Raw genomic sequence first — 20,650 nt, 5'->3', positions numbered from 1 at the left:
CAAAAAAAGAAAAAAAAAAGGGAGGAGACTGACCACCCCCAGGCTCTGCAGGGAAGGTGACAGAGGCCAACAACCACAATCAAAGGCAAAGTGGGACCCACATGGGTGGTTTTTTGGGTTTTTTTATTTTTTTGAGATGGAGTCTCACTCTGTCGCCCAGGTTGGAGTGCAGTGGCGCGACCTCCGCTCACTGCAAGCTCCACCTCCCAGGTTCACGCCATTCTCCTGCCTCAGCTTCCTGAGTAGCTGGGACTACAGGCGCCTGCCACCACGCCCGGCAAATTTTTTTTTTTTTTTTTTTTTTTTGTATTTTTAGTAGAGACGGGGTTTCACCGTGTTAGCCAGGATGGTCTTGATCTCCTGACCTCGTGATCCACCCGCCTTGGCCTCCCAAAGTGCTGGGATTACAGGCGTGAGCCACCACGCCTGGCCATGGGTTTGTTTTTGTTTTACTTTTAAAAACTTTTTGGTCTGGGAGAAAAATGACACACCAGCAATGAACAATCTGAAAAGGAAATTAAGAAACCAATTCTATTTACAATAGGATGCAAAAGAATAAAATACCCAGAAACAAATTTGACAAAGGAAATGAAAGACTTTGACACTGAAAACTACAAAACATTGCTGAAAGTAAGAGGCTCTAAAGATGGAAAGACATCCCACGTTCATGGATTGGATGACCTAATATTGTTAAGTTAGCAATACTCCCCGCAATGATCTACAGATTCAAGGCAATCTCTATCAAAATTCCAATGGCCTTTTTCACAGAAATAGAAAAACCAGGCTAGGCGTAGTGGCTCACATCTGTAATCCCGACACTTTGGGAGGCGGAGGCAGGTGGATCGCTTGAGCCTAGGAATTCAAGACCAGCCTGGACAATGTAACCCCCATTCTACAAAAAATACAAAAATTAGCCAGGCATGATGGCGTAGTAGTCCCAGCTACTAGGGAGGCTAAGGCAGGAGGATCACTTGTACCCAAGAGGTTAATACTGCAGTGAGCCATCATCACACCACTGCACTCCAGCCTGGGTGACAGAATGAGACCCTGTCTCCAAAAATAAAAAGAAAAAAGAAAAACCAATCCTCAAATTCATATGGAACTACAAGGGGCCTCAGAGAGCCAGAAAGATATTGTAAAAGAATTATAATATCATAAAATAATATTGTAAAATAATTTTCTTCTTGCAAAAGAAAAAAATTAGCCAGGTATAGTGGCTTGTGCCTGTAGTCCCAGCTACTGAGGAGGCTGAGGTGGGAGGATCTCTTGAGCCCGGGAAGGGAGTCCAGCCTGGGCAACATAGGAGACGCCATCTCTAAAAAGTAAAGAAGAAATAGTGTTGGTGAGGGGAGGAAGAAATTAGAGGATTCACATTTCTCAATCTCAAAACTTACTACAAAACTATGTGGTACTGGCATAGAATAGACATACGGAGCAATAGAATAAAATAGAAAGCCCAGAAATAAACCCGAAGATCTACTATGACTGATCGATTTTTGCAAGGGGGACAAGACCATTCAGTGGATAAAGGGTAAAGAATGGCCTTTTTAACAAATGATGCAGGGGCAGTTGGAGATTTACATGCCAAAAGCAGTGAAGCTGGACTCTTACCTCATACCATGTATTGAAAACTAATTCAAAGTGGATCAATGACCTAAATACATGAACTAAAATTATAACACAGCTAGAAAAACACATAGAAGTCAATTTTAATGACCCTGGATTTGGCAATGGATTCTTAGATTTGACACCAAAAGCACATGCAACAAAAGAAAAAATAGATAAATTGGACTTCATAAAAATAAAAAACTTTTGTGCATCAGAAGACATTATCCTGCCAGGCACAGTGGCTCAGGCCTGTAATCCCAGATCTTTGGGAGGCTGAGGCAGGAGGATTGCCTGAGCCCAGGAGTTCAAGATTCAAGACCAGCCTGGGCAACATAGCAAGACCTTGTCTCTACAAATTAAAAAAAAAAAAAAATGGCCGGTTGTAGCATCACGTGGCTGTGGTCCCAGCTACTTGAAAGGCTGAGGCAGGAGAATCACTTGAGCCTGGGAGGTTGAGGCTGCAGTGAGCTATGATCACACCACTGCACTCCAACCTGGGTGACAGAGCCAGACCCCTGTCTCAAAAAAGAATGTGAAAAGACAACCTACAGAAATGGATTAAACTATTTGCAAATAATGTATGTGATAAGGGTTTAATATCCAGAATATATAAGGAATTCTTACAACTCAACGACAAAAAGTCAAACAACCCAGGCCAGGCGCGGGAGTTCACACCTGTAATTCCAACATTTTGAGAGGCCAAGGCAGGCGGATCACTTGAGGCCAGGAGTGCAAGACCAGCCTGGCCAACATGGTGAAACCCCGTCTCTACTAAAAACACAAAAATTAGCCAGGTGTGGTGGTGGATGCCTGTCATCCCAACTACTCAGGAGGCTGAGGCAGGAGAATCGCTGGAACTCAGGAGGTGGAGGCTGTAGTGAGCCAAGATTGTGCCACTGCACTCCAGCCTGGGTGATAGAGCCAGTCTCCATCTCAAAAAAATAATAATAATAATAAGCCAGGCACGGTGGCTCATGCCTGTCATCCCAGCACTTTGGGAGGCCGAGGCAGGCAGATCACAAGGTCAAGAGATTGAGACCATGCTGGCCAACATGGTGAAACCTCATCTCTACTAAAAATACAAACATTAGCTGGGCATGGTGGTGCGCACCTGTAGTCCCAGCTACTCAGGAAGCTGAAGCAGGAGAATCACTTGAACCGGGGAGGTGGAGGTTGCAGTGAGCCGAGATTGTGCCACTGTACTCCAGCCTGGTGACAGAGTGAGACTCTGTCTCCAAAAAAATAAAAATAAAAAATACAAATAAAAAAATAAAAAAAAGACAGGCAACCTAATTTTAAAATGGTCAGAGGATTTAAATACCTTCTCCAAAGCAGGTGAACAAATGGCCAATAAGCACATGAAAAGATGCTCATTACCAGTCATTAGGGAAATGGACATGAAAACTACAATGAGATTCCACTTCACACCGACTAGGATGGCTTCAATTTAGAAAGAAAACCAGCTTTTGGCAACTCTCTTCAGTCGTCCCGAATCCTGGTTCATCTGACACCAGCTGCCTTCACCATGCCCTGAAGTTCCACCCCAACATGAGCAAAGTCGTATACCTGAGGTGCAGTGGGGGCAAAGTCGGTGCCATGTCTGCACTGGCCCCCGAGACCGGCCCCCTGGGTCTGTCTCCAAAAAAGGCTGGTGATGACATTGCCAAGGCAACCGGTGACTGGAAGGGTCTGAGGATTACAGCGAAACTGACCATTCAGAACAGACAGGCCCAGATTGAGGTGGTGCCTTCTGCCTCTGCCCTGATCATCAGCGCCCTCAAGGAACTGCCAGGAGACAGAAAGAAACAGAAAAACATCAAACACAGTGGAAATATCACTTTTGATGAGATTGTCAACATTGCTCCACAGATGTGGCACTGATCTTTAGCCAGAGAACTCTCTGGAACCATTAAAAAGATCCTGGGGACTGCCCAGTCTCTGGGCTGCAATGCTGATGGCCTCCATCCTCATGACATCATAGATGACATCAACAATGGTGCCGGGGAATGTCCAGCTAGTTAAGAAGCACAAAGGAAAATATTTCAATAAAGGATCATTTGACAATTAAAAAAAAAAAGAAAGAAAACCAGAAAATCACAAGGGTTGGTGAAGATGTGGACAAATCGAAACCTTCCCGCATTGCTGGTGAAAATGGAAAATGGTGCAGCCACTGGGGAAAATCGTTCGGCGGTTCCTCAAGAAGTTAAGCACGGGATCAGCATTGGACCCAGCAATTCCACTCCCAGATATATACCCAAGAGAAATGAAAACATGTCCATGCAGAAATTTGTACAGGAATATTTATAGGACATTATTCATAATGGCCAAAAGGCAAAAACAACAAAAGGTCCAACAATGAATGAATGGATAAACACAATGCGGTATATTCATACCATGGAATATTACGCAGCCTTGAAAAGGAAGCACTGAAGCTACAACGAGGATGCCTCCTGCAAACACACGGAATGAAAGAGGCCGGATTCCAGGGGCCGTATTGTGCAATTCCTTTTATATGACATATCCAGAATAGGTAAAACCAGCCCAACTACAGAAAGGAGACTGATGGCACCTGGGGTGGGGGGAGAGGAGGAATGAGGGGTGCCACTTGGTATTTTTCTTTTCTTTTCTTTTTTTTTTTTTTTTTTTGAGACGGAGTTTTGCTGTCATTGCCCAGGCTGGAGTGCAATGGCGTGATCTCAGCTCACCGCAACTAATTTTGTATTCTTAGTAGAGATGGAGTTTCTCCATGTTGGTCAGGCTGGTCTCAAACTCCCGACCTCAGGTGACCTGCCTGCCTCAGCCTCCCAGAGTGCTGGGATTACAGGCATGAGCCACCTAGTCCGGCCCTTACTGAGTATTTTTCTGGGGTGATTAAAATGTTTTGACACCAGATAGAGAAGGTGGTTGTACAACATTGTGAATACACTAAATGCCACTGAAATGTACACTTTAAAATGGTTAACGGGGCTAGGCGCAGTGGCTCACGCCTGTAATCACAGCACTTTGGGAGGCCAAGGTGAGCAGATCACCTGAGGTCAGGAGTTCAAGACCAGCTTGGTCAACATGCCGTCTCAGCTAAAAATACAAAAATTAGCCAGATGTGGTGGTGCATACCTGTCATCCCAGCTACTCGGGAAGGCTGAGACAAGAGAATCACTTGAACCTGGGAGGCAGAGGTTGCAGTGAGCCAAAATTGCACCACTGCACTCCAGCCTGGGCAACAGAGCAAGACTCTGTCTCAATAAATAAATAAATAATAAAATAAAATTTTATTTTATTTTGTGATGGCACAGACTGTAGTCCTAGCTACACGGGAGGCCGAGGTGGGAGGATTGCCTGGGCCCAGGAGTTGGAGGCTGCAGTGAGCTATAATTGCCACCGCACCCCAGCCTGGGTGACAGAATGAGACCCTGTCTCTAAAAAATAAAAATAAAATAAACTAGTTAATTGCAGGTTATATGAATTCCACTTCCATTCTTTTTCATTGACAAAAATACAAACTGATGCCAGATAATGCGGCTCCGGTCATGCCTTTGGTCCCTCCAGGTTCGAGGGAGAGGATTTGCTGTGAGAAACAGAAGTCTCTTAAGAGTGTTAAGAGTGCAACCTGAGAGGGAGGGTGCCCGCTGCTGCAGTCTGAACATCGTGTCCCTCCAAAACCCCTGTTGGCACCAAATCCCCAGTCTAGCGTATTAAGAGGTGGGGCCCTTCCGGGTAATTGGGTCATGAGGGCGCCTCCCCTGTGAGTGGGATTAAGGCCTGTATAAGAGGCTTCACACCTCAGCTCCCTTTTGCTGTCCTGCCTCCCGCCATGGCGGGACACAGAGTTCAAGGCGCCATCGTGGAAGCAGAGAGCAGCCCTCCCCAGGCACGGGAATCCAGCACCTTGACCTTGGACTTCTCAGCCTCCAGAACTGCAAGAAAGAAATGTCCATTGTTCATAAATTACCCAGTCTCCGAATTCTGTTACAGCAGCATGGACAGACTAGGACCCAAGAACTCGCCAAGGACCGTAAGGGGCCCGGAGTCATGAGACACAAATTCAGGCCTGGAACAGCCCAGAGAAACAGGTGGACATCAGGCAGCCCCAGGGACCCGCTGCTCTCATGGTCACGAGGCTAGCAGCCCGGCCTCCAGCTCTGTAATCCCCTCATCTCTGGGGGAAGTCACCTGGAGGGGCCCCTGTGGCCAGGACTGAGGCCTCCTGCCCACAGCCACTCAGATGAGCATGGAGGCGACTCTGGCAGCCTCCCAGGCTTGAGATGAACCTGGCCAGCAGCTGAGCTGCAGAATTCTGACTCCAGGGGCGGCCTGTGCCACACACATTCATCGTCTATCACACGCGAGAAGTGACCCAAGGACTCAGCAGCTGAAAGCAGCCGACATCATCCCACACACTCCCAGGCCAGGAGACCGGAAGCGGCTCAGCAGGAAGCCGGGCTCAGGTCTCCCGGGGGTGGCCATCCAGCTGTCAGCCAAGATGGAAGCCACCGTGCCATTAATGACCCAATCTCAAAAGTGACCTGCCATCACTCTCCTCTGCCCTTGGTCACTCAGACCAACCCAGCGCAGTGTGTGTGGGGACGCAAGGACCGTTTGAGGGCCTGTGGCAGCCTTCTGTGTGCATAGCTGATGTGAGCTCATCCCACCTCCCTGGGCTTCTTCCTGCCCCAAGCCTGGCCTTCTCACCCCCTTTCTGGCTCTCTTCAAGCCATCCCACCCAGCATCCTTCCTGACTTTCAGACCACAGGCATAGCTCACCCAAAACACACCCTCCAGGCCCCAGTGGTCCCCCTCCTGGGCGCTCATGTCCCCTCAGGCGCGTGAGCCTCCCAGCCGCCTGATTCCGGCCACCACCATCACTCCCGGGGGGCCACTGCAGCTGCCTGCCTGGCAGTCCCAGCTCCACCCAGCACAGGCCACTTTACTCCTCCCTGCCTCAGTTTCTCCCGTGGAATGCAGATGGTCCCCCATCCTCCTGGAAGGCTGGCTGTGTGGGAGCTGGGGCAGTAGTGTGTGTGCAGCCTGTGACCCCTGGGTCGGCCGATGTCATCTCCCAAGTGGCGCCACGTCTGCCCAGGGGCTTAGGCCAAAGGCTGACCTCGCCCCCATGCCCCTTCCCCTCAGGGCCGCTCCTGCCCATCCAGCAGCTCTCACCGGGTCGACCCATGGCCTTCAAGCCCGTTTCCCACCGCAACCCCTTCTCCCTAGGGGGAGCAGCCAGGATGAAAACCCAAGCGAAGTCAGTCCCTCCTGGGCAAGGGCCAAGCGCTTCTGGCTGTCCAAGAACAGGGGTGGACCAGCCCCAGGGCTGCCATGCCCCACCCACCAGCCAGTCCTGGCACTGCACTGTCACCCCGCTGTCCTTCTATCTGGGGTTCAGGCTCCTGAAATCAGATGCCACATCCTCAACTACCCACCCAACATCCCTCCAGCCCAGCACCACCTCCATTCCCGTGTCCCTTGTCATATGCAAACCCCATGACAAAGGGACTGCAGTTCTCAGAGCAGGGCCTGCCCATGGTAGGCGCTGAAGGAATGAATGAATATGAATGAGTGTATGAGTGAGTGAGTGAGTGAGTGAAAAAGTTAATGAGCAAGTGTATGAATGGGTGGGTGTGTGAGTGGGTGGGTGAGTGGGTGGGTGAATGGGTGGATGAGTCAAAGAATGAGTCAGTGAATGAGTGTGTGAGTGAATGAGTGTGTGTGAGTGAATGAGTGAGTGTGTGTGTGAATGAGTGAGTGTGTGAGTGAATGAGTGAGTGTGTGAGTGACTGAGTGTGAATGAGTGGGTGAATGAATGAGTGTGTGAGTGAATGAGTGAGTGTGTGTGAGTGAATGAGTGAGTGTGAATGAGTGGGTGAATGAATGAGTGTGTGAGTGAGTGTGTGTGAGTGAATGAGTGAGTGTGTGTGAGTGAATGAGTGAGTGTGAATGAGTGGGTGAATGAATGAGTGTGTGAGTGAATGAGTGAGTGTGTGTGTGAGTGAGTGTGAATGAGTGGGTGAATGAATGAGTGTGAGTGAATGAGTGAGTGTGTGTGTGAGTGAGTGTGAATGAGTGGGTGAATGAATGAGTGTGTGAGTGAATGAGTGAGTGTGTGTGAGTGAATGAGTGAGTGTGAATGAGTGGGTGAATGAATGAGTGTGTGAGTGAGTGTGTGTGAGTGAATGAGTGAGTGTGTGTGAGTGAATGAGTGAGTGTGAATGAGTGGGTGAATGAATGTGTGAGTGTGTGTGAGTGAATGAGTGTGAATGAGTGGGTGAATGAGTGTGTGAGTGAATGAGTGAGTGTGTGTGAGTGAATGAGTGAGTGTGAATGAGTGGGTGAATGAATGAGTGTGTGAGTGAGTGTGAGTGAATGAGTGAGTGTGTGTGAGTGAATGAGTGAGTGTGAATGAGTGGGTGAATGAATGAGTGTGTGAGTGAGTGTGTGTGAGTGAATGAGTGAGTGTGTGTGAGTGAATGAGTGAGTGTGAATGAGTGGGAGAATGAATGAGTGTGAGTGAATGAGTGAGTGTGTGTGAATGAGTGTGAATGAGTGGGTGAATGAATGAGTGAGTGAATGAGTGAGTGTGTGAGTGAATGAGTGTGAATGAGTGGGTGAATGAATGAGTGTGTGAGTGAATGAGTGAGTGTGTGTGAGTGAATGAGTGAGTGTGAATGAGTGGGTGAATGAATGAGTGTGTGAGTGAGTGTGTGTGAGTGAATGAGTGAGTGTGTGTGAGTGAATGAGTGAGTGTGAATGAGTGGGTGAATGAATGAGTGTGAGTGAATGAGTGAGTGTGTGTGAATGAGTGTGAATGAGTGGGTGAATGAATGAGTGTGTGTGAATGAGTGAGTGTGTGAGTGAATGAGTGTGAATGAGTGGGTGAATGAATGAGTGTGTGAGTGAATGAGTGAGTGTGTGTGAGTGAATGAGTGAGTGTGAATGAGTGGGTGAATGAATGAGTGTGTGAGTGAGTGTGTGTGAGTGAATGAGTGAGTGTGTGTGAGTGAATGAGTGAGTGTGAATGAGTGGGTGAATGAATGAGTGTGAGTGAATGAGTGAGTGTGTGTGAATGAGTGTGAATGAGTGGGTGAATGAATGAGTGTGTGAGTGAATGAGTGAGTGTGTGTGTGAGTGAGTGTGAATGAGTGGGTGAATGAATGAGTGTGTGAGTGAATGAGTGAGTGTGTGTGAGTGAATGAGTGAGTGTGAATGAGTGGGTGAATGAATGAGTGTGTGAGTGAGTGTGTGTGAGTGAATGAGTGTGTGTGAGTGAATGAGTGAGTGTGAATGAGTGGGTGAATGAATGAGTGTGAGTGAATGAGTGAGTGTGTGTGAATGAGTGTGAATGAGTGGGTGAATGAATGAGTGTGTGAGTGAATGAGTGAGTGTGTGTGTGAGTGAGTGTGAATGAGTGGGTGAATGAATGAGTGTGTGAGTGAATGAGTGAGTGTGTGTGAGTGAATGAGTGTGAATGAGTGGGTGAATGAATGAGTGTGTGAGTGAGTGTGTGTGAGTGAATGAGTGAGTGTGTGAGTGAATGAGTGAGTGTGAATGAGTGGGTGAATGAATGAGTGTGAGTGAATGAGTGAGTGTGTGTGAATGAGTGTGAATGAGTGGGTGAATGAATGAGTGTGTGAGTGAATGAGTGTGTGTGTGAGTGAGTGAATGAGTGGGTGAATGAATGAGTGTGTGAGTGAATGAGTGAGTGTGTGTGAGTGAATGAGTGAGTGTGAATGAGTGGGTGAATGAATGAGTGTGTGAGTGAGTGTGTGTGAGTGAATGAGTGAGTGTGTGTGAGTGAATGAGTGAGTGTGAATGAGTGGGTGAATGAATGAGTGTGAGTGAATGAGTGAGTGTGTGTGAATGAGTGTGAATGAGTGGGTGAATGAATGAGTGTGTGAGTGAATGAGTGAGTGTGTGAGTGAATGAGTGTGAATGAGTGGGTGAATGAGTGTGTGAGTGAATGAGTGAGTGTGTGTGAGTGAATGAGTGAGTGTGAATGAGTGGGTGAATGAATGAGTGTGTGAGTGAGTGTGTGTGAGTGAATGAGTGAGTGTGTGTGAGTGAATGAGTGAGTGTGAATGAGTGGGTGAATGAATGAGTGTGAGTGAATGAGTGAGTGTGTGTGTGAATGAGTGTGAATGAGTGGGTGAATGAATGAGTGTGTGAGTGAATGAGTGTGTGTGTGAGTGTGAATGAGTGGGTGAATGAATGAGTGTGTGAGTGAATGAGTGAGTGTGTGTGAGTGAATGAGTGAGTGTGAATGAGTGGGTGAATGAATGAGTGTGTGAGTGAATGAGTGAGTGTGTGAGTGAATGAGTGTGAATGAGTGGGTGAATGAATGAGTGTGAGTGAATGAGTGAGTGTGTGTGAGTGAATGAGTGAGTGTGAATGAGTGGGTGAATGAATGAGTGTGTGAATGAATGAGTGTGAGTGAATGAGTGAGTGTGTGTGAGTGAATGAGTGAGTGTGAATGAGTGGGTGAATGAATGAGTGTGTGAGTGAATGAGTGAGTGTGTGAATGAGTGTGAATGAGTGGGTGAATGAATGAGTGTGTGAGTGAATGAGTGAGTGTGTGTGTGAGTGAGTGTGAATGAGTGGGTGAATGAATGTGTGAGTGAATGAGTGAGTGTGTGAGTGAATGAGTGAGTGTGAATGAGTGGGTGAATGAATGTGTGAGTGAGTGTGTGTGAGTGAATGAGTGAGTGTGTGTGAGTGAATGAGTGAGTGTGAATGAGTGGGTGAATGAATGAGTGTGAGTGAATCAGTGAGTGTGTGTGAATGAGTGTGAATGAGTGGGTGAATGAATGAGTGTGTGAGTGAATGAGTGAGTGTGTGAGTGAATGAGTGTGAATGAGTGGGTGAATGAATGAGTGTGTGAGTGAATGAGTGAGTGTGTGTGAGTGAATGAGTGTGAATGAGTGGGTGAATGAATGAGTGTGTGAGTGAGTGTGTGTGAGTGAATGAGTGAGTGTGTGTGAGTGAATGAGTGAGTGTGTGTGAGTGAATGAGTGAGTGTGAATGAGTGGGTGAATGAATGAGTGTGAGTGAATGAGTGAGTGTGTGAATGAGTGTGAATGAGTGGGTGAATGAATGAGTGTGTGAGTGAATGAGTGAGTGTGTGAGTGAGTGTGAATGAGTGGGTGAATGAATGAGTGTGTGAGTGAATGAGTGAGTGTGTGTGAATGAGTGTGAATGAGTGGGTGAATGAATGAGTGTGTGAGTGAATGAGTGAGTGTGTGAGTGAATGAGTGTGAATGAGTGGGTGAATGAATGAGTGTGAGTGAGTGTGTGTGAGTGAATGAGTGAGTGTGTGTGAGTGAATGAGTGAGTGTGAATGAGTGTGTGAGTGAATGAGTGTGTGAGTGAATGAGTGAGTGTGTGTGTGAGTGAGTGTGTGTGTGAATGAGTGGGTGAATGAATGAGTGTGTGAGTGAATGAGTGTGTGAGTGAATGAGTGTGTGGGTGAATGAGAGGACGAATGAATGAATGAGTGGAGTGGGTGACTGAATGAGTGAGGGAGTGGGTGAGTGAATGAATGAATGAGGGAGGGAGGGAGTGAATGAGTGAGTCAGTGAGGGACGGAGAGACGGAGTGAGGGAGTTAAAGAGTGGGTGAATGAGTCAGTGAGAGAATGAATGAGTAAATGAGTGAGCCAGTGAGGGACGGAGGGAGTGAGTTAATGAGCAGGTGAATGAATGAGTGAATGAGGGAGTGAGTGAATAAGTGAGAGAATGAGTGGGTGAATGAATGAGTGAATGAGTGAGTGAGTCAGTGAGGGAGGGAGGGAGTGAAGGAGTTAATGAGCAGGTGAATGAATGAATGAATGAGGAAGTGAGTGAATAAGCGGGTGAATGAATGAATGAGGGAGGAAATGAATGCGCAGGTGAATGAATGAATGAATGAGTGAAGAGGGAGGGAGGGAGCAGGTGAATAAATGGATGAGTGAATGAGTGAGGTAGTGACTTCATCAAGCCCCGCAGGTCCCGCAGCCACAGGGCCTCCCACTCCCCGTGCCCCTGCCCCCGCCCCCCCGCGGGTTTCCGGGACCCCAGTCTCCGCTGCCGTCCGCGCAGGAGCCTGCACAGGGTAGGGGCCCGCGAGGACCCCGGGGCGGCCTGCCGAGGTCTGGGGGCCTCCCTTAGGGGTCTGCGGGTCTCTCCCGCAGGGGTGTGGGGTCCTGCCTCCTCCGGGCTGAGGTCCTCCCACCGGGTCTGGGGTCCCGCCTGCGGGGTCTGGGGTCTCTCCCACCGGGGTCTGGGGGCCGCCCCAGCTGCGAGGGCCGCCGGCTTCCCCTGTCCCGCAGCGCCACCGCGTGGCCGCCGTAGCCGCTGCTCCTTCCCCTGGCGCGGGGGTCGCCGCTGCCAGCCGGGGCGGGACAAGCTGCTGGGACGTCAGCCCCGAGGCCCGGCGCCACCCCTTCCTGCCCCATTTCTACCGCGGCTCTCAAGCACCCAAAAGATGTCTTCGCCCTTAACCCCCTGCAGCCCAGCGCCCCCACTCCACGGGTCTCTGAGGGTCCCCAGCAAGCAGGGTCTTCCCTCTGGGCCACCCGGGGCCTCCTCTGGGAGCAGCCCACTTCTCCCCGGCGCTGGCGCAGCCCTTCCGAGGACACCTTCTCTTCCCTAGGCCGACCATTGCCGCGCCCCAGGGAGTGTCTGCAGCCGCGGGTCCCTCCAACCCCGCACTTGTGTCCGGCACCAGCACTTTCCGGGCTCTCGCCCATGCCTTGGGGATTTGCTTCTTTTGACTTGTTCCAGAATGTTCGTCTGGCTCATCATTTTCTCTGCTTCCTGAGTCACCGCTGCTTAGTCTGACCCTGAAGATCCCACCAGGAGCGTGGGAGCCCCTGCCTGGACACTCCCCTGGCCCATGGAGAAGGTGGCAGCTCTCCCACATCCGCTGGGTCCCACCGACGCGGGGCACCTGCAAGGAGGGGTGCAGACCCCAGTTCATGATCTCAGGGTCTCCTGGCCCAAGCCAGGCGTCAGCACGCAGCCCAGGCAGGTCACCTGCAACACGGCAAAAGGCCTTTTCCCTCCCTGCATGCCTCTCGGCCCCACCTTCCCTCCCTCCCCACTAGGCACGGGCTCAGGCGTGGGTGTGACTCCTGGGCCGGGCAGCCGTGGGTCTTCACCCACCATGGCTGCAGCTGACTAGGCTGGGACTGGAAGGCGGAGAAGGAGGGCTGCCCTCTCCACCCAACGGCCCTCCAGCCCTAGGAGGAAGCTGGCTGCGTGGTCAGGGAAGAGATGAGGGACAGAGAGTGGGGAGGGCTTCCTCCACTGGTGACTGCATTGGTCAGTTCCTGCACCCAGAAGGCCTAGGGCCACCTCTGTGGAGTGGAGCCACCAGCACCACCCCCAGAGGCTGGTGGACACCTGGGCGGAGGGACCAGCTGGATGATGATGTCATGTCCACGTCATTGGTGCCTCAGAAGAACCACCTTTTCTCACCGGCTGCCTCTCCATTCGTGTGTCATTTGAAGGCCACCCCAAATGTCACCTCCTCAATGGAACCTTCCCGGATCCCCACAGCCTTCCCATCCCATGTTCCAGGCCAGCTGTGGGCAGCTTGGCCCCATGCTGCCTGCTGAGGGATCCCGGGCGAGTGTCCCCAGCAGGCAGGGCCCTCGTGAGACAGGGGCGGCGGGAGAGGAGTAGAATCTGTGTCCTTGTTCCTGGGTCTGGCCCACGTTAGGTCTTGCCGTGGCGGGTGGGCGTTTTCACGCTGGTGCTGGCGGCAGCTGTGGCCATCACCAAGGGTTTCCTGCGGTCCCTGCAACCTCCCGACTCTAAACACTCGCCATGTCCCCGAGATCCAGGGATGGGACTCCCCGGCCTTCATTCCTCCAACTCTTAATGATTTTTGAAGCACTCGATCCTTTGTATTAAATACCTCCCTCCTTGAAATGCCCAGAGGGGTTCCTGCTTTCCAGGGCAAACCTCAGGTGATGACCTCATTGCTATGTTAAGAGTGGATTGTGCCTCCCCAAGACTCACAGGTTGAAGTCCTTCCCCCTAGCGCCGCAGAATGGGACCTCGGTTGGAGATGATGTCATTGCAGATGTAATTAGTTAATGTGGGTGGTGTTAGGGCAGGCTCCTCCATATAAACATATTGTCCTTATAAAAAGGGAACATTTGGCCGGGCGCGGTGGCTCACGCCTGTAATCCCAGCACTTTGGGAGGCTGAGGCGGGCGGATCACGAGGTCAGGAGATCGAGACCATCCTGGCTAACACGGTGAAACCCCGTCTCTACTAAAAATACAAAAAGTTAGCCGGGCGTGGTGGTGGGCGCCTGTAGTCCCAGCTACTCGGGAGGCTGAGGCAGGAGAATGGCGTGAACCCGGGAGGCAGAGCTTGTAGTGAGCCGAGATCGCACCACTGCACTCCCGCCTGGGCCACAGAGCGAGACTCCGTCTCGAAAAAAAAAAAAAAAGGAGGGGGGGGAACATTTGGACACAATCATAACACAAGAGAACACGTCGGGAAGATGAAGGCAGAGGACGGGGTGATGTTTCTACAAACCAAGGGACACCGACGCCGCCCACAGTCACCAGGGGCCGGGGGACACATGGGCCGGATTCTCCCTCGGAGCCTCAGAAGGAATCCTCCCTGCTGACTGCAAGGACCGGGGCGGGCCGGCAATTTCCGACAGCAGGGGAAGGATGACATCTTTAAAATCACACACAAGGGCCCTGCAGTCTCAGTTGAAGTCAGAGGGAGAAAATCAGAAAACAAGGAGGAACAGTGAAGAAAATCTTCTGGTAGCAAGCCCACGGCATCCAAAAATGATTTCCCACGTTTTACCCTACGGCTCGGAGGATTCCAACGGAAATTAAATTCTCAGCCTCCCCAGGTAACCTGCGTGAACCTTAGAGCAGAGCGGGGGAAGTGGGGATGGAAGGAGCTGAGGGGTAACCCTGACCCCCTGCCCAGGGAGTCCCACTCAGCCTTGCTTGCCGGCAGAAGCCACTCTCCTCCCTATCTGAGGCAGCTCCCACACTGGGAGACCTCACCTGAAGCATCTGCCTGGGGCAGGAGGCTGATTCCCCTCGAGACCCAGGCCCGTCACCCCTGGTTGCCTCTAACCCCATAGCTGGAGTGAGATCCCAGCTGACTCCAGGGAGAAGAATAAAAACCTGCCACACTCCAAGATTATCAAGATTTTGCTAATTCAAGCTGGAGACTAGTGGTGAGCGTGGATCTCACTGTCAGGGCGGCTGCACACTCCAGGGACTCTGAGCTCAACTGTCTGCCTGAACATCTGTGAGAAACTGGAGCCATTTGCTCTATTTGTTGCTGGAAACTTGGACTTGGACGGGCGTGGTGGCTCACACCTGTAATCCCAGCATTTTGGGAGGCCAAGGCAAGTGAATCACCTGAGGTCAGGAGTTCGAGACCAGCCTGGCCAACATGGCGAAACCCCATCTCTACTAAAAACACAAAAAATTAGCCAGGCGTGGTGGCAGGCTCCTGTAATCCCAGCTACTCAGGAGGCTGAGGCCGGAGAATCGCTTGAACCCTGGAGGCAGAGGTTGCAGGGAGCCGAGATCACGCCATTGCACTCCAGCCTGGGCAACAGAATGAGACTGTCTCAAAAAGAAAGAAACCTGGACTTAACAGTGGCCCAGCTGAGATTCCAGGATTTCCTCAGTAGAGCACAGAGAGAAGAATCCAGCAGCGTAGAGAGCCAGGAATGCTAAATGGATTCGTCAGATGCAACCCATTGGCCGAGTCCCTCATCACATCCCCAAAACATTCCTTACAAAGGCCTGCAACTTGCCCACAAGGAGGCTCTGAGCTCTGCCGCCAACAAGACTGTGTCCCCTGATCTCTCACGGGACCCTGGAGTGGCAAAGACCGAGAGTCTGAGATGGGACGGGCTCGGTGACAGAAGGAGCGGCCAGCTGGGAGCAGAGAGTGCCACAGGGGTCAGGGCCCTTGGCTAATGGGTCAAGCATCCCCAGAACTGAAAAAGATGGACAGTCTATGAAAGCTTAAATTGATCATTTTTTTAAAAACCAGGTCAGGCGCGGTGGCTCTTGCCTATAATCCCAGCGCTTTGGGAGGACAAGGACTGAGGATCACTTGAGCCCAGGAGTTCGAGACCCACCTCGGCAACATAATGAGAACCCTATCTCTACAAAAAATACATAAATTAGCCAGGCATGGTTGTGTGCACCTGTGGTCCCAGCTACTCGGGAGGCTGAGTGGGGTGGATCACCTGAGCCCAGGAGGTCAAGGCTGCAGTGAGCTGTGACGGCACCACTGCACTCTAGCCTGGGCAACAGTGAGACCCTGTCTCAAAAAAAAAAAAAAATACAATAACAAAAACAAACCCAGATCTAGGCCAGGCGCAGGGGCTCACGCCTGTAATCCCCGCACTTCCGGAGACTAAGGTGGGTGGATCACCTGAGGTCAGGAGTTCAAGACCAGCCTGGCCAACATGGTGAGACTCCCATCTCTACTAAAAATACAAAAAATTACCCAGGTCTGGCGGCTCATGCCTGTAATCCCAGGTACTCAGGAAGCTGAGGCAGGAGAATGGCGTGAACCCAGGAGGTGGAACTTGCAGCGAGCCGAGATCACGCCACTGCACTCCAGCCTGGGTGACAGAGTGAGACTGTCTCACAAAAAAAAAAAAAAGAAAAAGAAAAAAGGAAAAACCCAGATCTGCCATGAAATACCTTAATGGAGAGCGGCGATCCCTCACCAGTTCCCCGGCCCGACCAGTCCCAGGACTGGGCCCCCAAATAAAGGGGAGAACATGCCTCTCCATGGAAGGGCAGACACCAACACCTTAAGTCTCCCTGCTGCCTTCTCTAAGCACCTACAACCATTGCTCTGGTCATCTTTTGCTGAGTAACAAATCACCCCAAAACTCAGTGGCTTAAAACAATAACAAACACTTATTTTGCTCACAAATCTGTGATTTAGGCAAAGTACACCAGAGAAGGCTCGTCTCTGCTCCGTGTGACATCAGCTGGGGTGGCTCAGCGGATGAGGGGACTAGAACATTTCCCTTCTAAGAAGGCTCATCCCATGGCTGGCCAGGTGGTGCCAGTGGGCGGTTCCTCCCATGGGGGCTCCCAGGGGCTGCTTGGCTCCTCCTGACTTTGTGGCTGAGTTCCAAGAACGAGAGTCCAGGAGACACCAGGTAGACACTGTGTCTTATTTTAGTTTAGTTTAGTTTAGTTTAGTTTTTTGAGATGGAGTCTCACTCTGTCGTCCAGGCTGGAGTGCAGTGGCATGATCTCAACTCACTGCAACCTCCGCCTCCCAGGTTCAAGCAATTCTCCTGCCTCAGCCTCCCAAGTAGCTGGAACTACAGGTGTGCACCACCATGTTAGCTAATTTTTGTATTTTTAGTAGAGACAGCATTTCACCATGTTTGCCAGGATGGTCTCGAACTCCTGACCTTGTGTGGTCTGCCCGCCTCAGCCTCCTAAAGTGCTGGGATTATAGGTGTGAGCCACCATGACTGGCCATCTTTTTTTTTTTTTTTTTTAAATAGAGATGGGGTCTCACTGGGTTGCCCAGGCTGGTCTTGAACTCCTGAGCTCAAATAATCCTCCCACCTCAGCCTCCCAAAGTGCTGGGATTACAGGTGTGAACCACCACACCCAGCCTTGTGTCATCTTTTGTCACCTGGTCTCAGAAGTGACATGGCACCACTGCCGCCATAATTAAAGGCTCAGCGGTGCGCCACTGTCACCCCTCAGCTCCAAATCCACCCTTCCTGGCCTGTTTGTGCTGGCGGAGCTGGACCCTGTAAACGTTTCTCCTCTTCTGGCCAGCTCAGCCTGAGGCTTTGACGGGAGAGGGAGCTGGAGGTTGCAGCGAGGCCTGGCAGAGAATGGGGCCTCCCTGTCTGACCCCTTCCTTGCTGCAGCTGCCAGTGGCTCCGTGTGCGGGTAACTCCTCCGTGAGTCTCCGCCACCCATGGGCTGCTTCTCGCAGACACCCCCTGTCTGTCGTGCTCCCCAGCAAGATTCTCAAGCACCTGGCAGGAGTTCCTGTTAGGAAAGCTCTGGCCCAGATGCACCCCTCGGTGAGTTTCTCGGCCAACTGGCAGGCTCCCCACGGACGGCTAGGCTCTCACCCCGCAGTAACTTCCTCCACCGCGGGCAGGGGCAGCCTGCAGGGTCCAGCAGAGCCAGGCCCAGCTTTGAGTTGGGATGTTCTTCCGGGTTCTTGGTTTCTCCTCGTGTGCTCCCTGTCTGTCCTAGAAACACACGCTGCTTCTGGCACTGCTATTCCTGTATTCCTCAGAGTTCTCTTGTAACCTTTTAATAGTGAAACCTCCTTTTCTAGCTTATGATTCTTTATATTAAATGTTCCTGTTCAAATTACTGGTGTGGTTTCTGTCTCCTGCCTGGAACCTAATGGTACAGAATTAGCACGAGGAGAGGTCCCAGGAGGGCATTTGGGGACTGTTTGCATCATCCCTAGGGTGTGAATGCCTGGCTGAGTTTCCTGCCAATGGGAAACGGGGTGCCAGGCCCCACTTTGCAGTGGAATCGCTGTGGCCTCTGGTTGGGTGAAAGAAAGGGCTGGGTGAGGCTGGTGCCAGGGTGCCCAAGCGGCTGCTGCCCTTCAGAGCAGAACAACAAGGACACCCCAGGACTGTGGACTGGGGGTTCCTGCTCCACACACTGGGCGTTCACAGCAATCAGATGGCTGGCAGGAGCAGCTTCTCCCAGACCTCGGGTCAGCTGAGAGGCAGAGAATGTTCGTGGCAGCCCTCACAGGAGCTGCTGTTTGTGGTCCCTACGGGGCTGACATTGCTGGAAATCAAACACAATGTTCAGTCCCACGTGTCACCTGATCACAGGGTCAGCTGAGCACACAGCCTTGCCCGTGTCCTCACTTGAGAGGCAGAATGCTGACAGGACGGCACCCCTGACCCAGAGTGGAGGCAGCGCCCGGAACCCCGTGGAGCTCACGGTCGGCTCCTGCCAGGGTGCCCCGAGGCTCCCTTGTCAGTGGGAGTGGTGGTGGCTGAGGTTACTGGTGCTCCTGAGTTTGAAAACCCTCAAGAGCCCACCGGTGAGACCCTTGCGAGAGGTTGCCGTCCTCCCCAAGCCAGCACAGCCACCTCCTGTTGCCTACAATTAGCATCAGATCTTAGGGATCCGGGACAGCGTGACACAGGAGACAACAGCTCATGCTGGGACTTGGGAATTTTTTCTGTAAGAGAACAAACAGCACCCAGGCGCGGTGGCTCATGCTTGTAATCCCAGCACTTTGGGAGGCCGAGGTGGGTGGATTACCTGAGGTCAGGAGTTTGTGATCAGCCTGGTCAACATGGTGAAACTCCATCTCTACCAAAAATACAAAAAAAAATTAGCTGGGCGCGGTGGCAGGTGCCTGTAATCCCAGCTACTCAGGAGGCTGAGGGGAGAATCGCTTGAACCTGGGAGGCAGAGGCTGCAGTGAGCTGAGATCACACCACTGCACTCCAGCCTGGGTGACAAAGTGAGACTCTGTCTCAAAAAAAAAAAAAAAATCAAACGGTAAATATCAGGCTCCGTGAGCCACATACGGCCTCTGGCCACCTTGCTCTTGCCCTTCTCCTTCTCCCTCCTCCGTTCCTCCTCCTTTTCGGTGTTATTGTGTGTGTGTGTGTGTGTGTGTGTGTGTGTGTGTGTGTGTGTTTTACAATCCTTAAATGTAAAATCCACTCTTAACTCAAAGGCTGTACAAAAAAATAGATTCCAGGCCGGATGTGGCCCGCAGGCTGTAGTTTGGCAAACCCTGGCTTACATGCTACAAGAATTCAGAGATATTTCAGATAGATATCGCGGGGAACCTGGGGAGAACCTGTGGGAGTGGATCCGGGGGGTTGGACCGGGAACGCCGAATCGGAACGCTAGAGGGGGCTGAAGTCCCTGATCTGGGGGCCTTGATCGCTCTGCCGGGTCTGCAGCTGCAGCCACAGCTAAGAGCTCCCTCGCGCGACGGCGGAAGCTCAGGCCCAGAGGCCCGCAGGTCACGAACCCAAGACCCCAGACCCTCCATGGCCTGCTGTGGAGGAGAGAATCCGAAGGTCCACGGACAGGCAGTCCGTGAGTGTGACCCGCACGCCCACACCCAGCCACGCCCCGCAGGCTCAGAAGCACCACCTTCCCGGACGTGAGGAACACCCGGGCGAGGGGAGCCCCTGCACCCTGAAAAGTCCTGCTACTGCTCTCCTTCGTAGGCCAAGTGTGACCGCGGGGAGAGGGGTGCCGCGGCGGAGATGCGCTCCTTGATCTCCATGGGGTGACACATCCCAGAGCAGCAGCAGGACAGAGGGCAACCGCCGCCGTCAAGTCCCACGCGGGCTGTGTGCGCCAGCGGCGGCAGAAGGAACTGGCGCTCGGGATGCCGTGGCCTGCAGGGTCCTCAGGCGAATCACAGTGCCCAGGGTGAAACAAAGGGTTGGCAGACCAGAGTGCCGTTTGTCTTACACAACAGAAACAAAACTCTGGGTCTGGTGGCCAAACCTGACTTGAGTCACCACAGTGGACAGCCACGGCCTCTCACCTGTTTCCAGGCTGAGCCAATTCACAGACCTGGAGCCCTTGAATTGGGGGCCAGGTTCCTTGAGGGAGACACCTGAAGCATTGCTGCAAGGAATACAGCAGCAAAGCCACGGGAAGAGTCCCCCAAAGGGACCCGTACCTGTTTACCAAAGTAACTGTGTAACAGAGGGGGGGAAATACTCAAGCGTCTCAGGAATGACAAGACACTGGCATCAAATGGATTCCAATTTCTTTTCTTTTTTTTTTTTTTTTTTTTTTTTTTGGAGACAGAGTATCACACTGTCGCCCAGGCTGGAGTGCAGTGGTGTGATCTCAGCTCACTGCAACCTCCACCTCCCAAGTTCAAGCGATTCTCCTGCCTCAGCCTCCCAAGTAGCTGCGATTACAGGTGCATGCCACCATGCCCCACTAACTTTTGTAGTTTTGTAGAGACGCGGTCCACTATGTGAGGCCAGGCTGATGTCGAACTCCTGACCTCAGGTGATCCACCCACCTCAGCCTCCCAAAGTGCTGGGATTA

General features: G+C 51.7%; 1 pseudogene; it reads left to right on the top strand.

The window, feature by feature from the left end:
• Window positions 1-405: 405 nt before the first annotated feature.
• On the top strand, window positions 406-5,185 carry LOC129533968 (large ribosomal subunit protein uL11-like; annotated as a pseudogene).
• Window positions 5,186-20,650: the final 15,465 nt, after the last annotated feature.

Source organism: Gorilla gorilla, chromosome 4, assembly GCF_029281585.2.
Source record: "Gorilla gorilla gorilla isolate KB3781 chromosome 4, NHGRI_mGorGor1-v2.1_pri, whole genome shotgun sequence".
Taxonomy (NCBI): domain Eukaryota; kingdom Metazoa; phylum Chordata; class Mammalia; order Primates; family Hominidae; genus Gorilla; species Gorilla gorilla.
The sequence above is the reverse complement of the archived record's forward strand: the minus strand, read 5'-3'. Positions and strand labels throughout refer to the sequence as shown.